The sequence below is a fragment of the Balaenoptera physalus genome (assembly GCF_965194825.1).
Source record: "Balaenoptera physalus genome assembly, chromosome: 1".
Classification (NCBI taxonomy): Eukaryota; Metazoa; Chordata; class Mammalia; order Artiodactyla; family Balaenopteridae; genus Balaenoptera; species Balaenoptera physalus.
The window spans coordinates 16588957-16607681 of NC_138882.1; the positions used below are offsets into that span (position 1 = coordinate 16588957).

An 18725-nucleotide genomic window follows, 5' to 3' on the forward strand; every position below is an offset into this window, starting at 1 on the left:
TTGTTATCTTAATATGCAGTGCTTAGGAGATGAAACTACAATTATTTTCTTAATAAAACTAAGGGAATGAGGGGAGGGGAAAAAGGAGAGGAAGAGTCCTTCTGCTTCTCCTTCCTTCCAGCCAGATGAACCTCTTTAAGAACACAGAGGATAGCACTTGAAATTGATCACAAGCCTGGGAAATTATGAACCAGAACCTCCCTAAATCTTTCATTCTTTCTCAGGTCAGTTTAAGTAAAAGTTCTGATAAGGGGAGAACTGGATAACTGGGCATTGTCTGAATATTTTAAATTCTAAAATAAATATGGGAACCATCTTTTTTTTATCTCTACTAAGTCACTCAACTTAGGGGAAATTGCATGGCATCCCTCCGTGGCTCCAAACCACCCCAAACTTGCTTATGATAAAGTGAATAAAATCTGCACTTCTCACCTTAGCCTAAAAGGCTGACACACTCTACCCTGTTCAATCTGATGCCATATTCGACCTCTCTCCAACCTATGCACGGAGCTCTGGCCTCATGGGCCTTCTCCCTGTCATCCAAACACACCAAGCTCCTCTCCCCCTCCATTAAAGCCTGCTCGCTGCTTGGAAACTCTACTCTGAAATATTGCCCTAACTTTCTCCAGGTTTCTACTCACATACAAACTTACAGGTTTGTATTGTATTACTCCAGCTCTGTCATAAAATAACACTCAGGCGTTCCATCCTACTCAAGTCATATGCTGTCTCTCATCCTGCTTTATCTTTCTTCATAGCATAGTGTGTGTGTGTGTGTGTGTGTGTGTGTGTGTGTGTGTGCGCGCGCGCACAAATAGTAATATATGCACCATGCATGTATGCATGCACACACATACACACACACACAAACAAATGACAACTCCAAACAAGCAGGGACTTCGTTTCATTCACTACTATAGCCCAAGTGACCAGACAGTACCTGGCACAATTAAATATTTGTTTAGTCGAATGAAACTGAATTTTTGCATGGTTGATGCTGCTTCTTTATTCCCAGCTCAGATCAAATGTTTTCACCACAGAAGACGCCCCAGATGACTCTTAACTAAAGTAGGACTTGCCCAGCCCATCCTCAGAGTCACTAGTTTATTACCTTGTTTTATCATCTTCCTATCACTTATCAATATCTGAAATAGTATATGCACGCATACATGTATGTACGTACATGTTTATTGTCTATTTCCCTATCCTATTACTCAAGGATAAGAGGGCAGAACAATGTTCTTCTGTCTTGTTCACCTTGGTGTCTTCAGTGCTAAGAATAGCATTGGGCACGTAGAAGCAGTGCCATAAATATTTGCTAAATGTGAATGAATTTAATTCAACCAAAGATAGTCAAATATGCAAGAGCCTTTATCAGAATAGGGTCACAGGCGATGCACATTTTCTTCACCTAATTTTACTAGCAATGCAATAAAGAATCTAATATAAGGATAACATTCATATAGTGTAATTTATTCCACCCCCTATAGAAAGACCAAGTTGGTCACGGTAGTTGTCATCAGCTTTGGTGGGGAGACAAAGAAAGACTGGGAAAAAAAAAAGTCTGACTCAGCAAAGCTGATTCTGGGCAAAATTGGGAAATAGGTGATGCCTGTCAGAGCTGCTTCCGATCTTCTGTTCTGTGCTGTTTCCCTGCTTCTAAACTGTACTGCTCCCCTTACTCTACCCCAAAGCACCCATTGGCCTCCTCTCAGTACCTAACTCAAGTTTTCCCCTTCCCCTAAAACACTCCACTTCTGGAACTTTCTGACTCATCCTTGTGCTTCTCCTAAAATATCCAAGTTCAGGTATCACATTCTCCCAAGTCTCTACTCTTAGACTTAAGGTAATCTGATAAATTTCTGGATCTAAAAAGCAACAGCAGGCACTAGTAGTGAACATGACCCCACTCTCCTGGGAAAGTGATGTGCCTTCCACCTGGGGTGTCTCTGCCTCTCCTCCCTCTGGGAGGACGGATATGGAAACCGGGTTTCCACTGTTCCAAGAAGGAAACGATCTACAGCAGGATTCCCCATGCCTCTTCTTTTCTTTTCTTTCCTTCCTTTCTCTTCCTTTCCCTCCCTCCCTCTCTCCCTTCCTTCCTTCCTTTTACCATAATCATTTAGACTTTTTTAATGCCTGACAGTAAAAGAAACTTTATTTCAAAAATACAGCAGAAAATTTAGATCATATACAAAGAAAAAAAATTTAATTACCCATAATGTTACCATCCCTAAATAACTAATTGGTAGTTTGTTTACATTTAGTCTATTCTCTTTGGACATCTTTACATAGTTAATATCTTATTTTAGATACAGTTTACAAGTCTACTTTTTCCCACTTACTGTACCATGAAACTATTTCCATGTCTTCAGATTCTTGAGAAACATTTGGGCACAAGAGAATATTTAGAACAGAGCATCTTGCTAGAGGGATGTATTGTCATTTAGTTAACAATGCTCTATAATAAAATATACTTCTACTTATAAACAATAAACATATGTCTTTGTCTTGAGGGGTTAGCAAACTTATCCTGTAAAGGGCCAGATAGGCAATATTTTAGGTTTTTCAAGATATATGGTCACTATTCAACTCCACCCCAGTTATAGGCAATATGCAGATAAATGGCTGTGACTGTATTCCAATAAAACTTTATTTACAAAAATAGGCATTGGACAGGATTTGGTCCCAGGACAGTGGTTTCCCATCCCAACCTGTGATCTAGAGCTCCGATGCTTTCTCAGGATTTCTCAGGAATAACTGAGTCAAAAAAGGGTGTGAACATCTATCACAGATTTTTTACACCCACTGGGGACCTCCAATATGGCTTCTTGCTTGATTTTTCACAATAGCAAAAGTATTTATTTAGTAATTTAAAGGAGTCCTCACCCAATTAACAATCCTCTAAAAGGAGAGAAACTGAGGCTCAGATAAGGCTGAGCTTGGGTCTTCAGTTTCATTTGACAATCTCTTTATGCAATTGTCTTCAAAGATAGACCTTCTATAGGAATGTAAGTTGGTGCAGCCACTACGCAAAACAGTATGGAGGTTCCTCAGAAAACTAAAAATAGAATCACCATATGATCCAACAATACCACTGCTGGGCATATATCCAGACAAAGCTCTAATTCAGAAAGATACATGTACCCCTATGTTCATAGCACTATTTACAATAGCCAAGACATGGAAACAACCTAAATCTCTATCGACAGAGGAATGGATGAAGAAGATATGGTATATATATACAATGCAATACTATTCACCATAAATAAGAATGAAATAGTGCCATTTGCAGCTACATGGATGGACCTAAAGACTATGATACTGAGTAAAGTAAATCAGAAAGAGAAAGACAAATACCATATAATATCACTTATATGTGGAATCTAAATTATGAAACAAATGAACTTATCTATGAAACATAAACAGACACACAGACATAGAGAACAGACTTGTGGTTGCCAAGGGGGAGGTGGCGTGGGGGAGGGGTGGATTGGGAGTTTGGGGTTAGCAGATGCAAACTATTATATATGGAATGGATAAACAACAAGGTCCTACTGTACAGTACAGGGAACTATATTCAACACCCTGGGATAAGCCATGATGGAAAAGAATATAAAAAAAGAATGTATATATGTGTACAACTGAGTCACTTTGCTGTACAGCAGAGATTAACACAACATTGTAAATCAACTATGCTTCAATAAAAAGATAAAATTAAAAAATACAGATCTTGGGGAGGCCTTCAAGATAGCAGAGGAGTAAGACGTGGAGATCACCTTCTTCCCCACAAATACATCAGAAATACATCTACATGTGGAACAACTCCTACAGAACACGTACTGAACGCTGGCAGAAGACCTCAGACCTCCCAAAAGGCAAGAAACTCCCCATGTACCTGGGTAGGGCAAAAGAAAAAAGAAAAAACAAGACAAAAGAATAGGGACGGGACCTGCACAAGTGGGAGGGAGCCGTGAAGGAGGAAAGGCTTCCACACACTAGGAAACCCCTTCGCAGGTGGAGACTGCGGGTGGCGGGGTTGGGGGGAGCTTTGGAGCCACGAGGAGAGTGCAGCAACAGGGGTGCGGAGGGCAAAGCGGAGAGATTCCCGCACAGAGGATCGGCGCCGAGCAGGACTCACCAGCCCGAGAGGCTTGTCTGCTCACCGGCCAGGGCGGGCGGGGGCTGGGAGCTGAGGCTTGGGCTTCGGAGGTCAGATCCCAGGGAGAAGACTGGAGTTGGCTGCGTGAACACAGCCTGAAGGGGGCTAGTGCACCACAGCTAGCCGGGAGGGAGTCCGGGAAAAAGTCTGGACCTGCCTAAGAGGCAAGAGACCACTGTTTCGGGGTGTACGAGGAGAAGGGATTCAGAGCACTGCCTAAAAGAGCTCCAGAGACGGGCGCGAGCTGAGGCGATCAGCGTGGACGCCAGAGACGGGCATGAGACGCTAAGGCTGCTGCTGCAGCCACCAAGAAGCCTGTGTGCGAGCACAGGTCACTATCCACACATCCCCTCTCGGGAGCCTGTGCAGCCCGCCACTGCCAGGGTCCCGTGATCCAGGGACAACTTCCCTGGGAGAACACACGGCGTGCCTCAGGCTGTTGCCATGTCACGCTGGCCTCTGCCGCCACAGGTTCGCCCCGCATCCGTACCCCTCCCTCCCCCCGGCCTGAGTGAGCCAGAGCCCCCGAAGCAGCTACTACTTTAGCCCCGTCCTGTCTGGGTGTGGAACAGACGCCCTCAGGTGACCTACACACAGAGGTGGGGCCAAATCCAAAGCTGAACCCCAGGAGCTGTGCGAACAAAGAAAAGAAAGAGAAATCTCTCCCAGCAGCCTCAGGAGGAGCGGATTAACTCTCCACAGTCAACTTGATGTACCTGCATCTGTGGAATACCTGAATAGACAATGAATCATCCCAAATTGAGGCAGTGGACTTTGGGAGCAACTATAGACTTGGGGTTTGCTTTCTGCATCTAATTTGTTCCTGGTTTTATGTTTATCTTAGTTTAGTATTTAGAGCTTATTATCATTGGTATATTTGTTTATTAATTTGGTTGCTCTCTTCTTTTTTTAAAAAAAAAATATTTTTTTTTTCTTTTTTTCTTTTTCTGAGTGTGTATGTGTATGCTTCTTTGTGTGATTCTGCCTGTATAGTTTTGCTTTTGCCATTTGTCCTCGGGTTCTGACTGTCTTTTTTTTCTTTTATATATATATAGTTTTCAGTGGTTGTTATCATTGGTGGATTTGTTTTTTGGTTTTGTTGCTCTCTTATTTCTTTCTCTTTTTCTATTACTTTTTTATTTTTAAAAATTTTTTCTATTTTAATAATTTTATTTATTTATTTTCTCCTTCTTTCTTTTTTGTTTTTATCTCCTGCCTTTTCTTCTGAACCATGCGGCCGACTGGGCCTTGGTGCTCTGGCCGGGTGTCAGGCCTGAGCCTCTGAGCTGGGAGAGCTGAGTTCAGGATATTGGTCCACCAGGAACCTCTTGGCACCACGTAATATCAAACAGCAAAAGCTCTCCCAGAGATCTCCATCTCAACGCTAACACCCAGCTCCACTCAACGACCAGCAAGCTACAGTGCTGGACACCCTATGCCAAACAACTAGCAAGACAGGAACACAGCCCCATCCATTAGCAGAGAGGCTGCCTAAAATCATAATAAGTTCATAGACACCCCAAAACACACCACAGGACGTGGCCCACCAGAAGAACAAGATCCAGCCTCATCCACCAGAACACAGGCACCAGTGCCCTCCACCAGGAAGCCTACACAACCCACTGAACCAACCTTAGCCACAGGGGACAGACACCAAAAACAATGGGAACTACGACCTGCAGCCTGTGAAAAGGAGACCCCAAACACAGTAAGTTAAGCAAAATGAGAAGACAGAGAAACACACAGCAGATGAAGGAGAAAGGTAAAAACTCACAAGAATAAACAAATGAAGAGGAGATATGCAGTCTACCTGAAAAAGAATTCAGAGAAACGATAGTAAAGATGATCCAAAAACTTGGAAATAGAATGGAGAAAATACAAGAAACGTTTAACAAGGACCTAGAAGAACTAAAGCGCAAACAAACAATGATGAACAACACAATAAATGAAATTTAAAATTCTCTAGAGGAATCAATAGCAGAATAACGGAGGCAGAAGAACAGATAAGTGACCTGGAAGATAAAATAGTGGAAATAGCTACCACAGAGCAGAATAAAGAAAAAAGAATGAAAAGAATTGAGGACAATCTCGGAGACCTCTGGGACAATATTAAATGCACCAACATTCAAATTAGGGGTCCAGAAGAAGAATAGAAAAAAAAAGGGACTGAGAAAATATTTGAAGAGATTATAGTTGAAAACTTCCCTAATATGGGAAAGGAAATAGTCAATCAAGTCCAGGAAGCACAGAGAGTCCCATACAGGATATATCCAAGGAGAAACATGCCAAGACACATGTTAATCAAACTATCAAAAATTAAAATACAAAGAAAAAATATTAAAAAGCAGGAAGGGAAAAGCAACAACTAACATACAAGGTAATCCCCATAAGGTTAACAGCTGATCTTTCAGCAGAAACTCTGCAAGCCAGAAGGGAGTGGCAGGACATATTTAAAGTGATGAAACGGAAAAACTTACAACCAAGTTTACTCTACCCAGCAAGGATATCATTCAGATTTGATGGGGGAAATTAAAACCTTTACAAACAAGCAAAAGCTAAGAGAATTCAGCACCACCAAACCAGCTTTACAACAAATGCTAAAGGAACTACTCTAGGCAGGAAACACAAGAGAAGGAAAAGACCTACAAAAACAAACCCAAAACAATTAAGAAAATGGTGATAGGAACATACATATCGGTAATTACCTTAAATGTAAATGGATTAAATGCTCCAGCCAAAAGACATAGACTGGCTGAATGGATACAAAAACAAGACTCATATATATGCTGTCTACAAGACACCTACTTCAGACCTAGGGAAACATACAGACTGAAAGTGAGGGGATGGAAAAAGATATTCCATGCAAATGGAAATCAAAACAAAGCTAGAGTAGCAATTCTCATGTGAGACAAAGTAGGTTTTAAAATAAAGACTATTACAAGAGACAAAGAGGACACTACATAATGATCAAGGGAACAATCCAAGAAGAAGATATAACAATTATAAATATTTATGCACTCAACACAGGAGCACCTCAATACATAAGGCAAATGCTAACAGCCATAAAAGCGGAAATTAACAGTAACACAACTATAGTAGGGGACTTACACACCCCACTTTTACCAAGGGACAGATCATCCAAAATAAAAATAAATAAGGAAACACAAGCTTTAAATGATACATTAAACAAGAGATGGACTTAATTGATATTTATAGGACATTCCATCCAAAAGCAGCAGATTACACTTTCTTCTAAAGTGCTCATGGAACACTCTCCAGGATATATCATATCTTGGGTCACAAATCAAGCCTTGGTAAATTTAAGAAAACTGAAATCGTATCAAGTATCTTTTCTGACCATAACGCTATGAGACTAGATATCAATTACAGGAAAAAAATCTGTAAAAAATACAAATACATGGAGGCTAAACAATACACTACTAAATAACCAAGAGATCACTGAAGAAATCAAAGAGGAAATCAGAAATACCTAGAAAGAAATGACAATGAAAACATGACGACCCAAAAACAATGGGATGCCGCAAAAGCAGTTCTAAGAGGGAAGTTTATAGCAATACAATGCTACCTCAAGAAACAAGAAACATCTCAAATAAACAACTTAACCTTACACCTAAAGCAATTAGAGAAAGAAGAACAAAAAAACCCTAAAGTTAACAGAAGGAAAGAAATCATAAAGATCAGATCAGAAATAAATGAAAAAGAAATGAAGGAAACAATAGCAAAGATCAATGAAACTAAAAGCTGGTTCTTTGAGAAGATAAACAAAATTGATAAGCCATTAGCCAGACTCAATAAGAAAAAAAGGAAGAAGACTCAGATCAATAGAATTAGAAATGAAAAAGAAGTAACAACTGACACTGCAGAAATACAAAGGATCATGAGAGATTACTACAAGCAACTCTACGCCAATAAAATGGACAACCTGGAAGAAACTGACAAATTCTTAGAAAAGCACAACCTTCTGAGACTGAACCAGGAAGAAATAGAAAATATAAACAGACCAATCACAAGCACTGAAATTGAGACTGTGATTAAAATTTTTCCAACAAACAAAAGCCCAGGACCAGGTGGCTTCACAGGCGAATTCTATCAAACATTTAGAGAAGTGCTAACACCTATCCTTCTCAAAAGCTTTCAAAATATAGCAGAGGGAGAAACACTGCCAAACTCATTCAATGAGGCTACCATCACCCTGATACCAAAACCAGACAAAGACATCACAAAGAAAGAAAACTACAGGCCAATATCACTGATGAACATAGACACAAAAATCCTCAACAAACTACTAGCAAACAGAATCCAAAAGCACATTAAAAGGATCATACACCATGATCAAGTGGGGTTTATCCCAGGAATGCAAGGATTCTTCAATAAACACAAATCAATCAATGTGATACACCATATTAACAAACTGAAGGAGAAAAACCATATGATCATCTCAATAGATGCAGAAAAAGCTTTCGATAAAACTCATCACCCAGGGGCTTCCCGGGTGGCACAGTGGTTGAGAATCTGCCTGCTAATGCAGGGGACACGGGTTCGAGCCCTGGTCTGGGAAGATCCCACATGCCGCAGAGCAGATAGGCCCATGAGCCACAATTACTGAGCCTGCGCGTCTGCAGCCTGTGCTCCGCAACAAGAAAGGCCGTGATAGTGAGAGGTCCGCGCACCTTGATGAAGAGTGGCCCCCGCTTGCCACAACTAGAGAAAGCCCTCGCATAGAAATGAAGACCCAACACAGCCATAAATAAATAAATAAATAAATAAAATAAAAAGTAAAAAAAAAATTCATCACCCATTTATGATAAAAACTCTCCAGAAAGCAGGCATAGAGGGAACTTACCTCAACATAATAAAGGCCATATGTGACAAACCCACAGCCAACATCATTCTCAATGGTGAAAAACAGAAGCCATTTCCACTAAGATCAAGAACAAGACAAGGTTGCCCACTCTCATCACTATTATTCAACATAGTTTTGGAAGTTTTAGCCACAGCAATCAGAGAAGAAAAAGAAATAAAAGGAATCCAAATTAGAAAAGAAGAAGTAAAATGGTCACTGTTTGCAGATGACCTCATACTATACATATAGAATCCTAAAGATGCTACCAGAAAACTACTAGAGCTAATCAATGAATTCGGTAAAGTAGCAGGATACAGAATTAACGCACAGATATCTCTTGCATTCCTATACACTAATGATGAAAAATCTCAAAGAGAAATTAAGGAAACACTCTCATTTACCATTGCAACAAAAAGAAAAAAATACCTAGGAATAAACCTTCGTAAGGAGACAAAAGACCTGTATGCAGAAAACTATAAGACACTGATGAAAGAAATTAAAGATGATACAAACAGATGGAGAGATATACCATGTTCTTGGATTGGAAGAATCAACATTGTGAAAATGACTATACTACCCAAAGCAATCTACAGATTCAATGCAATCCCTATCAAAGTACCAATGGCCTTTTTCACAGAACTAGAACAAAAATTTCCACAATTTGTATGGAAACACAAAAGACCCCGCATAGCCAAAGCAATCTTGAGAAAGAAAAACGGAGCTGGAGGAATCAGGCTCCCTGAGTTCAGAATATACTACAAAGCTACAGTAATCAAGACAGTATGGTACTGGCACAAAAACAGAAATATAGATCAATGGAACAGGATAGAAAGCCCAGAGCTAAACCCATGCACATATGGTCAACTTATCTTTGATAAAGGAGGCAAGAATATACAATGGAGAAAAGACAGCCTCTTTAATAAGTGGTGCTGGGAAAACTGGACAGCTACATGTAAAAGAATGAAATTAGAACACTCCCTAACGCCATGCACAAAAATAAACTCAAAATGTATTAAAGACCTAAATGTAAGGTCAGACACTATCAAACTCTTAGAGGAAAACATAGGCAGAACATGCTATGACATAAATCACAGCAAGCTCCTTTTTGACCCACCTCCTAGAGAAATGGAAATAAAAACACAAATAAACAGATGGGACCTAATGAAACTTAAAAGCTTTTGCACAGCAAAGGAAACCATAAACAAGATGAAAAGAGAACCCTCAGAATGGGAGAAAATATTTGCAAACGAAGCAACTGACAAAGGATTAATATCCAAAATATACAAGCAGCTCATGCAGCTCAATATCAAAAAAACAAACAACCCAATCCAAAAATGGGCAGAAGACCTAAATAGACATTTCTCCAAAGAAGATATACAGATTGCCAACAACACATGAAGGATGCTCAACATCACTAATTATTAGAGAAATGCAAATGAAAACTACAATGAGGTATCACCTCACACCAGTCAGAATGGCCATCATCAAAAAATCTACAAACAATAAATGCTGGAGAGGGTGTGGAGAAAAGGGAACCCTCTTGCACTGGTGGTGGGAATGTTAATTGATACAGCCACTATGGAGAACAGTATGGAGGTTCCTTAACAAACTAAAAATAGAACTACCATACGACCCAGCAATCCCACTACTGGGCATATACCCTGAGAAAACCATAATTCAAAAAGAGTCATGTACCATAATGCTCACTGCAGCTCTATTTACCATAGCCAGGACATGGAAGCAACCTAAGTGTCCATCGACAGATGAATGGATAAAGAAGATGTGCACATATGTACATTGGAATATTAGTCATAAAAATAAACGAAATTGAGTTATTTGTAGTGAAGTGGATGGACCTAGAGTCTGTCTTACAGAGTGAAGTAAGTCAGAAAGAAAAAATCATATACCGTATGCTAACACATATATATGGAATCTAAAAATAATAAAATAAAATAAATGGTTCTGAAGAACCTAGGGGCAGGACAGGAATAAAGACGCAGATGTAGAGAATGGACTTGGGAACACGGGGAGGGGGAACAGTAAGATGGGACGAAATGAGAGAGTGGCATGGACATATATCCACTACCAAACGTAAAATAGATAGCTAGTGGGAAGCAGCCGCACAGCGGAGGGAGATCATCTCTGTGCTTTGTGACCACCTAGAGGGGTGGAATAGGGAGGGTGGGAGGGAGACACAAGAGGGAGGGGATATGGGGATATATGTATATGTATAGCAGATTCACTTTGTTATAAAGCAGAAACTAACACACCATTGTAAAGCAATTATACTCCAATAAAGATGTTAAAAAAAAATACAGATCTTTTATAACAGATTCAGTTGCAAAACGCAAGTTTCTGGGGGCCTACAACAGTGTAGTCACCGTACCCAGGAAAGACACAGTTGCTCTGATTATTCCATATTCCTTCCAGGTAAGTATTTCAATGGCCATCAACAGCAGGACTGACCACTCCTTTTTTATTTTTAAATTAGCACCACAAGACGGCTGGTAATCACATATTATGACCACTGCTTAGGCCACAAGGCTGAGTTGAAAATGCACTTACAGAACATCAAGGCCTTCTGTGTGCAACGCCTGCTACCAGGATGCGATATTATTAAAGTTTGAAAATGTATGAGGGTATAAATGTCTTCTGTCTCAAGTTTTCAAGAAATGCTTATGTTTTCACTATAAATCTACTGTCACATGGCATTATGTTCCAATTTTAGTTTTACTTAATAAGCTGTATGGGGGTGGAGAGCCTCTTTGCTATTTGTCTTCATTCTCTGCAGAGATGGAATCTCAAGAAATGCCTCAAAGGAGTTCAAAAGGAACCATGATTTAACTGGAGTGGAAAGGAAAGGGATACATTTTAATCCCTAAGATAAATTTCTTCAGGGAACTAAGAGCAGTTTTTGTTTTTTGCTTTTGCATTTTGTCGTGTTTTCTTCCTAACTGTACAAATGCACCCCGTTCCCCACAGCCCATCAGGGATGATGGGGCTGGAATGACTGTCATGAGTCATTTCAGTCCGAGCTGCTTTATCAGCAGAGCAGTTTTCATTATTCTTCAGCACAGGGTCTTCCTAAGTTGGGCCTGTCCAGGTCTGCGATTCTACTACGGGACGAAGTCGTACGAAGCCTCTTCATTTGTGGCCTTTTATCAAAACTGCTGAGCTAAAGGGTCCATATACAGACACTGGGCATCTGGTTGGCAGGAGACACACTTTGCCCACTAAAACTCCAAAATACAATAATCTGTCTGGGGAGTGAAAGGGTGACAACTCCCTTCTTGCCTCCTTCTGCAGCTATCATATTTTTTAAAATATCAAACGCTGTTTCAAAGTGTTGCAACAGGACAGCGTTTTTCGACCTCAGCACCACTGAGCTTTGGGGCCAGATCATTCTGTGTTGTTGGGGCCTGCCCTGTGCATTGCTGGGTGTTTAGCTGCATCTCTGAACTCTACCCAACAGATGTCAGTAGCAGCTGCTCAGTTGCAACAACCAAAAATGGCTCCAGACATGGCCAAATGTTCTCTGGGAGGAAAAATCACCCTGATTGAGAGGGACCTAGTGTCCAGAAGCACACCCCACACTCGGTCATTCCCTCTGCCAAATATGGTTCTGGGATGGCAAAGGCAGAAAACCATGGAGCCCTAAGAAGTCTCCAAGTCCAAGTGGACTGAGCCGTCCATGACCATGGGAACTGTGTCTCTACCAGCAGGCTGGAGCAGCTAGTTTGTTGTGTTCAGTAGTCCTTACAAAGCTAGATAGGAGCTTCTTGGTTGTTTTTTTGTTTTGTTTTGTTTTTTGACTCATTAGATCACCCTGCTCCAAGTGATATACACACAGATAATTAAACTTAACCCCTAAGGACCAGTTAACTGTTCAGCAGTGTATACATTTCATAAAACCATTTCCATACATCTAGTTTTAAATTCATTAAAAAAATTAATAGCTACCCAGTGCTCTCCATAGCGCAGCAGGTTGCTATGGGATGCTTGCTAAATTACCCCTTTCTATCACTTCTCCAGCGATCTCAAAGACAGTTAAACTTTGCTGTGCTGGAAATGTTGCCTACCAATTTACAGCAAAGCTCATATTTACTATATTTAGTGGGAATCATTGACTGAACTTCAGAAAATATGTGTCTCTGTTTGGTGTACTTCTGGAACATTCCATCAGCTTTAAAGCACAGCACATGCACTTTTGTCACTCTTGGAAAAATGAGGGAGAAGCATTTAATAGGCAATATTAGTGTTGAATATGCATTAGAAATATATTTTTTACTCATATATCTTTCATCTTAAAGTCCCCTAAATGCGCTTCAATGTCTTGTATTTTTTTTCCTCTTGGCATGTTTTCATGAGGAGAAAAATGCCTTTCTGCTATGACTACCTATGACCCATTCATTATCTCTTTATTTCTGAATACCAGTATAACAAGACAAATCAGACAATAAATCTCTTTTCTATAAACTTATTGTGACCTTTATATGCATGTTAAGATTTTTGCTAACTTAAAAAATATTTTCTATTAAATATAATCTTCATACTCTGCTTCAATCATATTTCACCATATTTACAGCGTTCACCTCAGGTTTGAAAGGAGTCAGGGTGAACTAATTCATTGTTTACACTCAGAATCCAAGGTGGCCCAATCCCATAAAGGTAGTACAAAGCACTGTATCTTTCGTTCTTAGTACTTATCTTAATCTTAATAACTAGTCAGACAAGTGACTCCAGAGTCTGGGGCTTATCAGCTGGAATTCGTCACATGAACCCAACAGAAGACAAAAAATGCATTATATAACCATGCTATACAAATCGTTATCTTTTGATATTTAAAGTTATTCGTTCAAAAGCCTATAGGAGGTTTTCATTTATTTATTTATTTATCCTTTGCTGAACCCAAATTCCACTTGTTCATATTAAATTGGATAGCACATGAACAGAAATGCTCTTGTTGGGTGTTATCTGTGAACAGTGTTTACTCCCAAGAGATCAAAAGGATTCTTCCTGCTTCATTTCAGAATTGGCTATCAGGAACAATCTGCTTGAAAACCTAGCTTTGATACCGATTATTTGGGAAACAGATTAAAAAGAAAATAAAAAGGCCCATGTTCCTTAAACGTTCAGAAATGTCAACTGCTTTAGTTGAACTTTCAGTGTCTTCCCCATTAGAAGGCTGTCTGGATTCCTTCAATACAGGCTTACACAAACAAGGGCAATATTAAGCCAGCCACACTACAGTTTTCCCAGATCATGTCCCGAGTTAAAAATAGGACGTGACTCTTGACTGTACACATTGAAGGTATCTTCTTCAAGAGCAGCAAGAAGCTTATTTAGTTTCTTTTGGGGCAGATGATTTATTATGGATCTTTCTAATTATACCTGCAAAATTTTCATTCTGAATAAATGGGGTCTCTGAGAGGTGTAATGAATTTTATTTTGCCTCTTTCCAGAAGACGTACTCATCAGTTTAAAAGAACATTTTATTATGTCTATAATGAGCTAAATATATTTACTCAGATTTCAAACAGAAATATAACACAGTTTAAAAATGTAGATGGCCAAATAATCAGCATCTTTCAAATGAATTATTTTCTTTAAAATCACTCTTTTTGCCTTTTTTTCCAACTAAAATGAAATGTGAAGATACCTATTAAACGGCAGCTGGGTTTTAGCTTTTTACCTATGTTGTCAACCCCAATATACTTTCCAATAATTGCTACCTTATTACCTTTCCTCTTTTTTCAGGAGAAAACATTAAATCATTAGTTATTTTAAGAATTCTTAATGTTAAGACCATATTACTTTTGGTGGGATTGGGATCAAGTTCATTAACATTTGCGTCCTTAAAAGAGATGCAGTTGCTACTCAATGCACCACAGGTAGTTTCAAAACAAAGACCTCATCTAGAAATTGCATTATGTCTGGAAATAGGCTGACAATGAGATCTGGTGACCAGACATATGTATGTGAATCTTTGGTTTGATAATTTTGCAATTTACTGGGTTTCTATCTCCTTTCTATCAATAATCGAAGGCGCATTTTTAAGACATTTCAATACATGCAAAATGAAAGGTAGCAGAGTTTAATATGAAAAGAGTATATTATATATCATTTTCCCTAGGGATTAAACTCTTCCTATAATATGTAATAAACAGCCTGCTGTATTCCAAAATGGGAATGAGAAAGACTGATGGTACTGATTATAGTTTTTCTACTTCTCACTGATTCTACTGATGAAGGAAGAAAGGGTCAGAATCTAAAAAGAGTGGATATATGTATATGTACAATATAACTGATTCACTTTGCTGTACACCTGAAACTAACACAACATTGTAAATCAACTATACTCCAATAAAAATTTTAAAAATAAATAAATAAAAATACAATAAAATAGATAACCAACAAGGACCTACTATATAGCACAGGGAACTCTGCTCAATATTCTGTAATAACCTAAATGGGAAAAGAATTTGAAAAAGAACAGATACATGTATATATATAACTGGATCACTTTGCTGTACACCTGAAACTAACACAACACTGTTAATCAACTATGCTTCAATATAAAACAAATTTTTTTTTAAAAAAGTGATATGAGTGAGCACTATTTGTACATTAAAAAAAAAAAGATCATTTTAAAAAGGGTCAAAAAGATCTATGGAAATATCACTTTGTAAATATCTTAGTGCTTAGATATCAGCGCATTTTATCAAGACTAAAACCTGAAATGCCGATGGATGTTTTATCTTGTCTTGAAAAGCGGCCTTCTAGAAATTTGTATATGAACATACAAAAGGTAGTGGAGTGGTAACGTGCCTGTGGTTAGGTGTGTAGTTTACTGAACTAATATGATGTGTGTAAAATTCTCTCCACCAATGTGATAGTTTGCTTTTACCTAATGCATTTTATACTTGATCAAATATTGTGATATAATCTTACTTTTCTAGACTCTTCTTGGAAGTCCTGGGATGACAAGCAAGAAAGGTTAAGACCCACGCCTAACAAGAAAGATAATTTCTTTGTAAAGAATGAATAAATGCACTTTCCAGAGAGCCCACTCATTGCCAAAAGCTGCCCGCTCTGAGTCAGTGTGACCCCTTAAGCCAACAAGATACATTTCCTGCTCTTCTGATTTGGCATCAAAATGAGTTTTGAAATACAGCAATTTATCAGAGAACTACTGCTGTCTGCCAAATTGCGCAAGTACGCATCTCTCACTGCCTATACGAAGGGTCCTTTTATCTTTTCCTGAATATAATAGAAACAAATAAGACAAATATTAGGAAGCCAGTATTTAAAGAGGGTAAAAAGTTGGGCCACACTGATTTTAACTTTGCATAATAAAGAAGTATTAAGAATCACTAAATGGCTCAGCTAAAACCTTGACAAAAGGACCTCAGAATGGTCAGTAAGAAAGAGAAGCAGGGCTTCCCTGGTGGTGCAGTGGTTGAGAATCTGCCTGCTAATGCAGGGGACACGGGTTCGAGCCCTGGTCTGGGAGGATCCCACATGCCGCGGAGCAACTGGGCCCGTGAGCCACAATTACTGAGCCTGCGCGTCTGGAGCCTGTGCCCCGCAACAAGAGAGGCCGCGATAATGAGAGGCCCGCGCACCGCGATGAAGAGTGGCCTCCGCTTGCCGCAACTAGAGAAAGCCCTTGCACAGAAACGAAGACCCAACACAGCCATAAATAAATAAATAAATTAATTAATTAATTTAAAAAAGAAAGAGAAGCAATCAAGAAAGAACTAGATGAACGTATTATTGCTGAGAAGTTTACCAGATAAATCAATGAAGATTCAAAGCGAAGAGAAAAAAATAAGTGTCTCAAAAGGGGTGCTTTATACTTGGTCTACTTGAGACTTAAGCAACGTTTCTTTTAAATATTTTTTAGTCTGAGTCCTTCACCCTGGAAATTCACTGGTCACCAGCTTTAAAGAGGTTGGTGGTAAACGCTGGCTTCTTCATAGATACTACGGATATATGCTGGCTTCTTGGCACTCTTTCTTACAAGGATGTTAATAAAGAACCAATATTAGCTGATCAAGATAACGAGCACAACAATGGTAAGCAGGACATTGTAGAGGAAATTCCTTGTAGTAGAAACCATGGTAAGAAGATTAGCAATCAAAGACCAAAATAAGATCAGAGAGTTCTGATAGAATTGTGAAAATAGCTCATTTATCTCCTAAGCATTTTACTGCTTATTACACATATTTTGGCAATTTAACACATCTTGTGGTTTATTTCTACAATGAGATGGTTAACTCCCGGAAGTCAAGAAAATATTTTTTGCTACCTTGTTTAATATCATTCAAAATTGAACACAGGTGCACTTATATGTTACAATTATACTGAATTTGGGGTTTATGGGATACTCTTAAAAATCACAGAGTTGTTGAGAAGAAAAATTTAGTTGAATAAGCTGATGTTTTTCAAATTAAGAAATTGAGGCCATAAATGTCTGAGAATCAAATCCAAGGTCAGGAAGTTTAGCTCCAAAGGTGGAACTCATTCGCCTTTGTCTTCTGATTTCCCATCAGAATTCTTTCCAGATAAAGATTTATTTTGTCCACTTTATGGGAACGTGGTTAAGTCCTTCTAACAATGGCCCTACTCGCTATTTTAGGAGATGGTATTGCACTAGACACAACACACCCATTCCACATATTTTCTCTAAGTGGGATTTTATTTTATTTTTTAATTTTTAAAAATTTATTTATTTATTTATTTATTTTTGGCTGCGTTGGGTGTTCACTGCTGCGCAACAGGCTTTCTCTAGTTGTGGTGAGCGGGGGCTACTCTTCATTGCGATGTGCGGGCTTCTCATTGCGGTGGCTTCTCATGTTGCAGAGCACAGGCTCTAGGTGCGCGGGCTTCAGTAGTTGTGGCACGCGAGCTCTAGAGCACAGCCTCAGTAGTTGTGGTGCACGGGCTTAGTTGCTCTGCGGCATGTGGGATCTTCCTGGACCAGGGCTCGAACCCGTGTCCCCTGAATTGGCAGGCAGACTTCTAACCACTGTGCCACCAGGGAAGCCCTCTAAGTAGGATTTTACAGGAGTGCCTTTAGCTTTGACTATCTAAACCCATTAGAACTCCTGCCCTTTACAACCAGTTTCCAAACTTGGTAGCACTCTACATCTTCACCAAGGACACAACCATACATGAGAAACACTTAACCCTGACAGATATATATTATGCTAAAGTAATGAGTCAAGTTAATGGTGAAAAATAGCCCAACTTCTTTTGTGGAGCAGTGTCTACAGACCAACTGTCTGATTGGTTTCAAAGAGAAATGAGAAGTCCTCCAAATCCAGGCTTAATTTCAGAGTGGACTCTACGTCTTTATCAACAGCCCCGTCACATGCTGCCAGTGGGCTTCTAAACACCCAGCGTGGATCATGTCACACCCATCCTCAAATATGTTCAATAGTACATGTTCCTACGTGATAAGTAATAAAGTCCAAACTCTTTTTTTTTTAACATCTTTATTGGAGTATAATTGCTTTACAATGGTGTGTTAGTTTCTGCTGTATAACAAAGTGAATCAGCTATATGTATACATATATCCCCATATCCCCTCCTTCTTGCGTCTCCCTCCCACCCTCCCTATCCCACCCCTCTAGGTGGTCACAAAGCACTGAGCTGATCTCCCTGTGCTATGCAGCTGCTTCCCACCAGCTATCT

At 39.4% G+C, this 18725-nt stretch overlaps 1 protein-coding gene and 2 long non-coding RNA genes across 6 annotated transcripts in view; 2 read left to right on the plus strand and 1 right to left on the minus strand.

The window, feature by feature from the left end:
* The window catches only part of LOC309644638, a 110073-nt gene extending 97716 nt beyond the window's left edge, over window positions 1-12357 (plus strand). The window contains exon 2 of the long non-coding RNA XR_014254531.1: window positions 8665-12357. This is a non-coding gene — a long non-coding RNA (uncharacterized lncRNA). The remainder of the gene's footprint in view (window positions 1-8664) is intronic.
* Window positions 1-18725, plus strand: part of LOC309644699 — an 887681-nt gene that overhangs the window by 505069 nt on the left and 363887 nt on the right. The window lies entirely within an intron of this gene.
* The window catches only part of ESRRG (estrogen related receptor gamma), a 619726-nt gene that overhangs the window by 330749 nt on the left and 270252 nt on the right, over window positions 1-18725 (minus strand). The gene's annotated exons all lie outside the window — the stretch shown is intronic.